At 40.2% G+C, this 12,066-nt stretch overlaps 1 protein-coding gene across 1 annotated transcript in view; it reads left to right on the forward strand.

Annotated features, from left to right (window-relative positions):
• Nucleotides 1-12,066, forward strand: part of NMNAT3 (nicotinamide nucleotide adenylyltransferase 3) — a 59,728-nt gene that overhangs the window by 4,468 nt on the left and 43,194 nt on the right. The window contains exon 2 of the mRNA XM_088131960.1: nt 2,046-2,112. The gene's annotated coding sequence lies outside the window, so the exon portion shown is untranslated. The remainder of the gene's footprint in view (nt 1-2,045; nt 2,113-12,066) is intronic.

The raw sequence follows: 12,066 nt of genomic DNA on the forward strand, positions 1-12,066 counted from the left end.
TGCTGGGATAATTAGCAAGAAAAAAAGTTGATGTTTGTATTTACATTCATTGGAGAAGAAGGGATTATAAGAGAATAAGCAGGCACACAACGGGGAATATGCATCAGAGGGAATGTGCTGGTGCCTACTGTTTGCCTAGTATGCTTGCCATGAGCCACTTAGGAGGCAAACAAAAGCCTTAGTGTGAAACTGATTAGGGTCTTGTCAGCAGCGCAAACTGGCCGGAGCGTTCTAATCAACTAATTAAGGTCACAGAACTGAGCTGTGCTATAAAGAAAAGCAGCTCAGGAAGAGATTGCTTGTTTACACAATCTCTCCACTCTGCAAGGAAGGGAAAAAGAAAAAAAACAAAACAGGTCAGGCACAGGACAGTATGTACTAACTGACTGTAATGCGAACACGTGACTAAGAGAGAGATGCTGCAAAGGTCATAAATGTGCACCTTGGTCACAGAGTTACTTCTTCATCACCGGTGTAACTGCTAACGGTTGCTGTCCAAGGCAGTTGCTAAACAAGGACTGCCTCTACTTCAGTCCATCTAAGGCTAAAGTTGTTTTTATCTGCTGACTTTGGGATAAAATCTTGTCCAATATGCCCATAACCAGTATTCATGTATTCAGTAACTCATGTATTATGCTTGCAGCCTCCCAGTCAGCCCCTTTCAAATGCAGCCACTTTATATACAGGTAGTCTTTGACTTACAACCATTTGTTCAGCAACCATTCAAAGTTATGATGCTGCTGAACAAAGGGATTTATGACTGGCCTTTCATCTTTTGTACCCAGTCTCCATGGCCGAAGCAGAATCACCCCGCTGCCTTTGCTGTCTCCTTTTTGGACCCAGCTTCTCTGGTGAGTCTTCATAAAACTGCACCGACTGACTTCAGAGAGATTTCAGAAAAGTAGCACAGCTTTCTGAAGTCAGTGCAGCCTTCAGAAAGCTGCACTGCCTTTCTGAAGTTCTGAAGCTACTTGCTGCCCCAAAAGGCAGGGTGTAGACCAGCCAAAAGGGCAGGGATATGGAGGAGATAGGTGGGTGGGGGGAGTTGGAGGTAGTTCCTTACTTTACTGAGGCTTGGGGCTGGGGTGACCAAGCCCAGAATAGCTTGGATTGGGGTGAGTCCTCAGCTAATGACTGGTGAAATTCATTTAACAACGACAAGGGGAATTGCCAGGATTGCAACTGCTAAATGATGTAGTCACATGACGTCTCACTTTACGACTGCATCACTTAGCAACAGAAATTCCAGTCCCAATTGTGGTCATAAGTCGAGGACTGCCTGTAGGCCCAAGCCAATGCTTCTGCCTTTTGTCCCCTGCGATTCATGGATGAGGTTTCTCTTGGGCAGAATATTCATCAGACTTGCCCACACTTGGATTTGTCCATTCAGTTGGGTAGAAATTCTGTGGTGGGGGGGAGGGAGGAGATCTTGGTTTCCAATCTAGCCATCCAGCAGTCCTGTTAAAATCAAAAGTGGGATTTTTTTTTTCTTCCATAGAGGATGTCAAGATTTAAATGGCACTGTTACTACCATACTCAGGAATTTCCAAAACTGCAAGGTAGTTCAAACTTCCAGCCGCATGTTTCTTTATAAACCATCTGAGATTTTCAGTAATGAAAATCTATAGTCTAAAGCAGTGGTTGTCAACCTTGGCAACTTTAAGATGTGTAGCCTTCAACTCCCAGAATTCCCCAGCCAGCATACTGGGATTCAACTCCCAGAACTTAAAGTTGCTAAGGTAGTCTAAAATATAGACTTCTTCCAGCATTTAGTCTCCCTTTCCTAGTAGAAAGTATATTCCCTAACTAACCCTAACACCACCTAACTCCTGCTTGTGTTAGTTCATTGCTCCATCTTGCTATAATAAAGTACTGGGTCTTCCTTGCCCTAGTCCCAGAATTTTCATTACACTGGTGAAAATAGCTTGATGTAGCTTGATCCTGATGGAAAATAGCTTGATCCTTATGGAAAGAGAAACTTGAGATATCCTGAACAGTTCTCCTCCTCCTACAATTTTCTAACCATCCTATATTCTTTATTCTAGATATGTGTTTCTGGAATACTGCAAAGTAGAAAAGAAATACAGTCAGAGGATTTGGAAGATAAAAACTGTGAGTAGAGAAGAGGTTAAGTCCTCCTGGCTTTTTTTCATTTAAAACACACATTATCTCTGTCTCACACACACACACATATAAATCATCACAGGGGCTTCACTGCATTAATGTGTAATGTGTTACTTGCCACTGAATAGTATTATAAAACAAAATTGAGATTTTGTCTCTCCTGCTGCTGTAGACTGCTTACATTAATATGTTGCATTCAATAATTTCTTTTCTCTGCAGGTGTTGGGTTACTGTTGGAGTTCATGGTTCAGCCCTAACTAATTTATGCTCTTCCTGAAGAAGAAAGTATAAATAATTATAGCAGGAAATGAGGAATTTGCAGTTAGGGCATAGAACATTAATCTAAAAGTTTTTAGTACAAAATGTGTGCAAACACTTGTTTTAAAATTTGGGTTTTTTGTCCTTCAGAGATTTTGAAAATCTTAGAAATCACCTTCACATTTATTTATTTATTAATCAGATTTGTGTAGCCGCCCACCTCATAGAAAAGCAACTCTGAGCGGTTTACAACAATCTAATAAAAACAACACATACATAAACAATATAAAATATATATATAAAAATCAATGTTAAAAGATAAATATGATAAAAAACAAATATACAAACCTAGGCCAGAGAGTTTAAGGATAGTTAACTCAGCAATGGAGGCATCTAAGCATGCCTCTGGTTGCCTGGGAGCCCAGGCCTGGTGACATAACCAGGTCTTGAGGGACTTCTGGAAGGTTGAAAGGGATGGAGCTAATCAAATATCGGGGAAGAATGTTCCACAAGGCGGGCACCACAGCAGAGAAGGCCCGACACCTGGGACCACCAGATGTACATCCCTAGCTGATCCCTCAGCTTGCCTTCTCTGGTAGATCTGATGGGAAGGCTAATATAATCAGGGAGATGTGAAGCACAGCCCCCATCCTGCCCACACCAGAGATCATCCAAAAGTGCAGCCAATGCCATCTCTGTCCCATACCTGGGTTTGAATCCTGACTGAAAAGGATCCAGATAATCCGCTTCCTCCAAGGCCCTCTGAAGCTGTTGCACAACCACCTTCTCCACCACCTTCCCCAAGAAAGGGAGGAGAGATACTGGATGAAAATTGCTATACATTATTGAGTGTAATCATTTGCTTTCTCTGAACATTGATAACTTATGGCTATCTACTGAGAATTAAGCTTCACTGAGCTTATCCAGATGTCTCCATCCTTGCTATGCTTGCCTCATAGGTAGGTTCTGTGACAAACTGGAAGGAAGGTAATAAATTCCTTTTATCTAACAATTTAGTGCCATGTTTAACAAAGAAATTCCTTATTAAACTTCACCCACATACAAGACTGTGGTTGCAGAGTTATTATTATTATTATTTTTTTAGAATTGCACAAACTTTGCTAAGTTCTGTATTACTGGGCTTGGGGCAGGAAGATCTAAAGTACCTTCCTTTCTATTTTTCCCAGGGCTAAGCTGTAGGAAGAAAATCTTATTAAATGGGCTAAGAAATCCCCAGCTAGAAAGACTAGGGGTGTCAATAGATTCAGCCTGACTTATTATATGTACATTTTATGGGAGAACTCTTAAAGGAAGGGGTCTGCCAATAAAGTTGAAAGTATCCATCTATATAGTGTATATATTTATAGTGTAATCCTATGCCTATGTCAAAACTAGTTTATAGGATTAAACTGGTAAATATCAAGTTTATTTTTTCCTATTTCTTGAAGCTGGCTAGGAGTTTAATTTGCTTGATTAAGCCTCTGCTGTGATGTAATAACGTATACCAAATCAGTATTCCATCTGATGTGTTTTTAAAATTAAAGTGAAGTGTTTAATTAAATTCTGATTGGTATTCATTTTGTTAAAAGTTAACATAAATACGAAAACAGTTGAATAAGACAATGACATTCATGTGCCTATTTTTATTTTCAGAGGAATTGTTCATAGTACATGTATAAATAATGGGAGAAGTGTTTGGAATATGTTTCTTAAAAGATTACTCAAGGCAGACCCCAGTGTGTACAATGTGGCAGAAATAGCTGGTGGGATATAAATCTTTCATTGCGACTTCTAAGACCTACATTTTCTTTCCCTAGCCAGATAAGATGTCATGCTGGAGTAAGAAAGCTTGCTATCTCCATTATTCTACCTTTCCAGCATAACTTTTGAAATTTGGTGAAGATGAGAGAATATAAAGGCAAGGTACTACCCAGGCTTCTTTGATAACATATTCAAAAAGCCCTGAAGGTTTAGCTCATCCTTGCTAAAAGCTAATGCTGGTTTTCTGCATTGGCTTTGAATTCAACTATATTTTTAAATTTGCTATTTTTTACCAAAAGGTAAAATTAAAGTAATTTACAACTAAATCAAAAGATGAAAAGCTGAATTTGGTGTATTTCTTGTAAATATATCTTTGGAATATTAAGGTTTGAACTAACATTGTCAGACAATCAAGCAATGCTAAACTGGAAACAATCTCAGACTGTTCTACAGATGATTCCTTCCTCAATTAACCTCTTGAACATTTAATATTAATGATAGAAAGATAGAGTGTAGGTTGAATGTTATGAGTTCTGTCTGTGGATGACCTATTGCCACTTGCTGATTAAAATTGCTGCTTTTTATTAAAATACAAAAAGGCACTGGTCATGCCAGTAACTGAAAAATAATTGTCAGAGCTTTGAAAACATAATCAAATTTTAGCAGAATTTGTTTATATATGCCCATTTGCCCAACTCCTACAATGGAAATGATTAAAAATACAATGCACAGTTTAACACATAGCATTTTCAAAAACTTTTAAGGTCCACTTTGAAATATAAAAGGTTTTGATTTAGCCATCCATACCTCTTTGATTTGTAGCTCAATATCCAGGTATGTCTGCATATCTGATTATGAAAAGGACCATTTAAAAAAAAAAATGTAACATGTTTTAGAAAAAGATCTTTGACAAAAGGTACACATATAGTACTATGCAAAAGTTTTAGGCAGGTGTGAAAAAATGCTGTCAAGTAAGAATGCTTTCAAAAATATATATTGTAATTGTTTATGTTTATCAATTTACAAAATGCAAAGTGAGTCAACAGAAGAAAAATCTAAATCAAATCCATATTTGGTGTGACTACCCTTTGTCTTCAAACCAGCATCAATTCTCACACTTGCACACTTTGTACACTTGCACAAAGTCAGGGATCTTGTAGGATTAGAGTCAGGTGTATGATTAACCAATTATACCAAGCAGGTGCTAATGATCATCAATTTCATATGTAGGTTGAAACACAGTCATTAACCGAAACAGAAATAGCTATGTAGGAGGCTTAAAACTGGGTGAGGAACAGCCAAACTCTGCTACTAAGGTGAGGTTGTGGAAGAGAGTTTCATGTCACAGGTCATACACGATGGCAAGACTGAGCACAGCAACAAGATACAAGGTAGTTCTACTGCATCAGCAAGGTCTCTCCCAGGCAAAAATTTCAAAGCAGACTGGGGTTTCAAGATGTGCTGTTCAAGCTCTTTTGAAGAAGCACAAAGAAATGGGCAATGTTGAGGCCCATAGATGCAGTGGTCGGCCAAGGAAACTTAATGCAGCAGATGGAAGACGCATCATGCTTACTTCCCTTTGACATTGGAAGATGTCCAGCAGTGCCATCAGCACAGAACTGGCAGAAACCAGTGGGACCCAGGTACACCCACCTACTGTCCAGAGAGGTCTGGCCAGAAGTGGTCTTCGTGGAAGAATTGCAGCCAAAAAGCCATACCTCTGACGTGGAAAGGCTAAGTGACTCAACTGTGCACAAAAACATAGGAACTGGGGTGCAGAAAAATGGCAGCAGGTGCTCTGGACTGATGAGTCAAAATTTGAAATATTTGGCTGTAGCAGGAGACAGTTTGCTTGCCGAAGGGCTGGAGAGAGGTACAAGAATGAGTGTCTGCAGGCAAGAGTGAAGCATGGTGGAGGTTCCTTGCACGTTTGGGCTGCATTTCTGCAAATGGAGTTGGAGATTTGGTCAGGATCAGTGGTGTCCTCAATGCTGAGAAATACAGGCAGATACTTATCCATCATGCCATACCATCAGGGAGGCATGTGATTTGCCCCAAATTGATTCTGCAGCAGGACAACGACCTCAAACATACAGCCAATGTCATTAAGAACTATCTTCAGCGTAAAGAAGAACAAGGAGTCCTGGAAGATGCACTGAAGATGTTACCTAGCCGGGTAATGAAACGTTTGCAGGAAAAGAACCAAGCTCAGTGGACCCCAAGGACTCCACAGTCCTGGAAGTGATGGTTTGGCCCCCACAGAGCCCTAATCTCAACATCATCAATTCTGTCTGGGATTACATGAAGAAACAGAAGGAATTGAGGCAGCCTACATCCACAGGGATCTGTGGTTAGTTCTCTAAGATGTTTGGAACAAACTACCTGCCGCATTCCTTCAAAAACTGTGTGCAAGTGTACCTAGAAAAATTGATGCTGTTTTGAAGGCAAAGGGTGGTCACACCAAATATTGATTTGATTTGGATTTCTCTTCTGTTTGCTCACTTTGCATTTTGTAAATTGATAAACATAAACAATTACAATATATATTTTTGAAAGCATTCTTACTTTACAGCATTTTTTCACACCTGCCTAAAACTTTTGCACAGTCTAAAGTTTAAAGTACTACAGCTGAATTGTAATTTGGCCCTGTTTCCATCTTGATCAAAGCATGGGTTTGTGAGAGGCTGAAAAAAAAAAGGGACAAAAACTTCGCAGATATATACGCATGCTCTTTTTCTCTAAATTATAGTGTTTACTGTTGTGGTGCTTTTAGGTAGATAATTTGTGCGTATTCCCAGTAGATAGTGACCTTGGCTTTACAAACTACACATATACAATTCTACACAGACAATTCCAAATGGAGCCTTTTAGAGTCTCTTATTTATTTCACTGCCTCCCTCCCTGCTTTGCAGAGCATCAGTATTTTCACTTCTGGGATGTCTTGTATCCTGGTGGGGGGTGGGAATGGGAAAAAGTAAAAATAACTCTTTCCTGGTTTCCAGAATCTTTGGCAGGCTATCCTCAGCAAGGTCCTCCAAAAGCAGCCCTCCTTTCCACCAGCCAGTCCCTCGACAGATCTCACCCCTGGTTCTGCTTGCTTCTGCTGGTTCTTTAGCTGCAGATTCCACCTGATACACACAGGCCATGCTGTGCAAAAACAACTCCAGCAGTGTCCATCAACCTCCTTCCTCATAGCTTAACATCTCTTTTATATGTTTTCAGCTGTAAGGCAGATATGCCTATATTCAGGTGTTTCCATTAGCCTTGAAGCTACTTGGTGTTGACCCTGAGCCTGGTTTTGCCACACAGGAAGAAAAAAAAACCTTGAAACCATCAGGGCAACTTACCTTGCTCCAGGAATACTCCTCCGCCCTGTTTATCTTCTCCCTCTTTTTTTTCTTGATATTCTTCCATGCAATAGTCATATTGTGGAAAAGGGGAGTGTTCCTTATACATTCATAGATTATGATTATAAATGACTGAGCCATATGAGCTTAACCAATTTCACTTATCTTTCTGGGATAGATGAGCAGATTTTACAGGAGTAGAATAGAATTAGCTTCTATCCAATATGGTCACATTGCTTAAACTATTTTCACAGCTGTACAGAGCTTCTTTAAGTAACAGTTCTGTGAAACTTAACTTATCCTGCATATAGGATGGGAGAAGAGGACTAGAATAATATTGAATAATTTAGGTTCCTGACCAAAGATTCTAGTTGTTTACTACTGCCTGGTGACCATCTAAGGGCTGGGAAAGTGTCTGGGCACAGTCTTTGGGAAAGACACTCTTCTAAGTTTGAAGGTCTCTTGACATTAAGTTTTCACATAGATGTAAAAAAGTAAAAAGCTCTGGTTGCCAACGTATTGTTTTACCCAACTATAGGCTATATAATGCAAGTTGGTTCAGTAGCAGTAAATCAGTTATAGGACATATAACATTTTATGAAGAGCAAAAATATTTGATAATATGTGGTATAAGACTGGTAATTCTTACTGAGTTATATGTTAAGAAATATAACTCAAAAAAGCTTGAGCTTTCTTCGTCTGTGCAGGAATAATATGTTGTTGGAGTCTTCAAAGAAAAAGCTGTCTAACTTCTAGTGGGTTTTATATGTTCCGAAGGTGCTTTAAACTTAAATAAAAATGTTAAGCACTTAAAGTTGGCACTAAACTGAAAAGGTCTTCCTGTGTGAATGGGCCTAAGACCAGTATGGACTTCCACCCCTGAATGGTCAAAATAAAACTAGATGTTGTGTAGTTATTGACTGGAATTGGGTCAAAGCATTGATGTATAAACTCCAAAAAAAAAAAAAATAGTTCTACAAATCTACAAATGAACTCTCTAATTTTATGTAAGAACAGTTTAGCTGTGAGAGGATGCTCAACCAAGGGCTGCACTGGAATTTTGGGGTTGCAATCTAAAAGATAGTAAGTGGGGAGAAGACAAAACTGACTATTTCATTTGCACTTACATGGTATTGGGTATACTACTGGTCTTTCTTCCTAGTCCTCTGTTCATTATAGTACAGTACATGTCTTCACAGAAAAAGCCACATTGCAAGCAACTATTCCTGTGGCCATCTACACAACTGGGACTGCTACGTTCTTCATGAATAAGCTTGTTCTATTCCATTCATTCTTCCAGGGGCAGGATCAGCAGTTCCCCTCTCAAGTGCTGCTCACATGATTAACTTGTGTAACTATTTCTAATTCAGTCCATGGATTGCGTTGCAATATGCAGTCATTGTAAAGTACTGCTTGTTCCAGCCAAGAGCCTTACTGTAAGTCCTGAAATAGGCTTAATATAATTTATAAAACAAAGAACTCTCTATCCCTCTCACATCCAAGAAAAAAGAAAACTTTAGCTTTGGATCATCACCTTGCCCTCGAGCACCCAGAAAAATAGCTGTCTCCAAATAGCTAAAGGTCACATATCCCTGTATTAAGGTAAGAAACCCTGAACAGGTTTTGAGGTGATGTCTCATTCAAATTCCTTTGCTGGAGGATGTAGTTACAGCTCTTCTATAGTTTCTCTCTGAGCAGTTCTTCACATTCAGGGGGTAGGTGATTGTAGCCTGAGATAATTTTCATTGTTGCAAAAATTGCTTACCAGAGGTGACCCTTCAAAATGTTTTGCTGGTAAAAGAAAGCTGCTACTAGATCTGTCTTGAAATCTGCTGATCTACTAATCTAGGAACCCCAGTGCTTAAAAAAAATATTCCATTTATTATTCTTACTTAGTAGAATCACTCTGACTTCTGATTCAACAGATCTGGATTCCTTGTCCTTCATTTTACAAATTTTACAGGCTACATAGGAACTTATAAATTAAAATGCAGGAACAGCATTAAATTGTAGTCTTGTAATTAATCATAAATATTTCCAATTACAGACTATTTTAGCAAGGGTTTCTATGGTCACTGGTCATGCCATTTTTTAACTGATACCTTGTAAGGATATAAGGAATGCAGGATTATCTGGACCCCTTTCAGTCAGGATCCAGGCCTGAGTATGGGACGGAAACTACATTGGTCATGCTTTTAGATGATCTCTGGTGGGAGTGGGATGGGGTTGTACAACCATCCTTGCTCTGCTTGACCTCTCAGTGGCCTTCAATACCATCAACCGTGCTATCCTTCTGGACCGGCTCCGAGGATTGGGGGTGGGCAGCACTGTATTGTGCTGGTTTGCCTCCTTTTTCTGGGATTGATACCAGTTGGTGGTGACTGGGGAGAGAGATCCCACCCTTGGCCCCTACTACATGGGGTGCCACAGGGTTTGGTGCCCTCTCCTCTCCTGTTCAGCATCTGCATGAAGCCACTGGGTGAAATCATCCGCTGCCATGGGTTGAGGTATGATCAGTACACTGATAATATCCAATTACACGTCTCCACCCCTGGCAAATTAAGCAATGCTGTGGATGTCTTATCCTGGTGCCTGGTTTCTAGATGGGGAACAACAGGCTTTAACTGAACCCTGGGAAGACTGAGTGGCTCTGGGTTTGGGGGTCTTCTGATTCTGGGACTATGCCATCTTTGGTGCTGGATGGAGTTGCACTGCCCCAAACAGACCCGGTGCACAACTTGGAAGTTCTTCTAGACTCACAACTTCTGCTCAAAGAGCAAGTGGCAGTCATGGCTAGGAGGGCCTTTGCACAGCTTCATGTTACGTGCCAGTTGCACCCATTCCTGGAACGGGAGGCTTTGCTCATGGTCACTCATGCTCTGGTCACCTCCCAGATTGACTATTGTAATGTGCTCTACATGGGACTGCCACTGATCCAGAAGCTTCAGCTGGTCCAGAATGCAGCGGCGCAGCCAGTTACTGTATGTGTGTCTCTAGAATGGCACACATTACACCTCTGCTCCATGAGCTGCATTGGTTGCCAGTTTGCTTCCAGGTCCAATTCAAGATGCTGTTTTTGATCTTTGAAGCCCTACATGGCATGGGCCAGTCTATTTGTGGGACCATCTCTTCCCGATTATCTCTGCCCATCCCATCAGATCCAGCAGAAGAGGTACTTTGCGGGTCCCATCTGCTAAAAACTGCATCGGGCAGGACCCTGGAGAGAGGCCTTTCCCACCATGGCACCCACCTTATGGAGCATTATCCTCCCCACCCCCACCCCCAAGGTGAGGCTGGCTCCATCCCTGTTAACTTTTCTCAAGTTCCTCAAAACCTGGCTATGTCATCAAGTCTGGAGTCCCCAAAGGAATGGTGAGTTGTTGAGGAGGGTCCACTATTGTTAGTATCTGTTGCTGTCTCCTTGCCTTTTAATTATAATATCAATTTTTAAATTGTTTTAATACCATTGTTTTTAACTTTTATTGTATGCTGCCCAGAGTCATGTTTTGTGAGATGGGCAGCTATATAGATATGATGAATAAATAAATAAATGTACCATTTCCTACACAATTGTGATTTGGAAACATTTTATAGGAATATAAAACAAGGTCCCCTTTCCTGAAGATTTCCCAGTTTGGTTTTTGCTAGGAAAATGAGTGTCAGGCATCGCTACTTTACCCTCCTCCTTTCACCCCACCCCAATACTCTGGCAACAGTCCTGGGCTGTTTAAGCAAGAATAAAGTCTTTGGATTTGGGTTAAAATAATCAGGATCTATTTATGCACAAATACTGAGGAGCAATGCAAAAGGAGGAAATAAAAGGAGAGGCAAGGACAAATCAGGAGGCTTTCAGTTCATTTCAGGGGCTGTAAAGATCACTTGACCCAGTATGAAGAATGCAACACTTAAATCAGAGACCACTTAGACAGAATTAGCATGTGACTATTTCTCTTTCTTTCTGCAGCATTTTTACTATATTTTTGGTATCAGATGTTGGGATATGAATATTACCTGTTTTAATGTGTGATTACATAATTCATCATCTTTACTGTGTTACATTATGAACCTTAAAATGCAAGTGTGCTTGGGCCAATAAACAGCATTCACATATGCATTTTCACTAAATAGAGCTGAGTGAGGGAGTAACTTTTACTTACTTTTCCGCCTTTCCTTACTATGTTCCATAAATTTGAGTGATTATTTACACTGGATAGTCATACAAAGAATTGAATACAGGAGGATGGAATAAGGATGGTCTGGCTCGCTTACCTCACATACTCATATAAAATACTGTATAGAACCTTCCTAACCTTTTTTTAGGTAGAAATTTGATTCCATCACAACTATTTTGGCCCGCAGTATTAGCCAAAATTAAGTACTTAAGCATGCAAGATTGTGCCAAGAGAATATCAGCAGTATAGCTGGGAAATTTGTGAACAATGTGTTCAGCTTGTGGTATTGCAGTGTAGGATTTCTGGAGCTAAATTTGACATACTTACTGAACAGAAATAACTATTTTTAGCCACAGGCTTTCTTCTGACTTCATCATCATTGTACGCACATTAACAGTGCTCTG

This window comes from Python bivittatus, unplaced genomic scaffold (assembly GCF_059951505.1).
Source record: "Python bivittatus isolate LINGU-HERP-01145 unplaced genomic scaffold, Pbiv_v1 ctg000980_np1212, whole genome shotgun sequence".
Classification (NCBI taxonomy): domain Eukaryota; kingdom Metazoa; phylum Chordata; class Lepidosauria; order Squamata; family Pythonidae; genus Python; species Python bivittatus.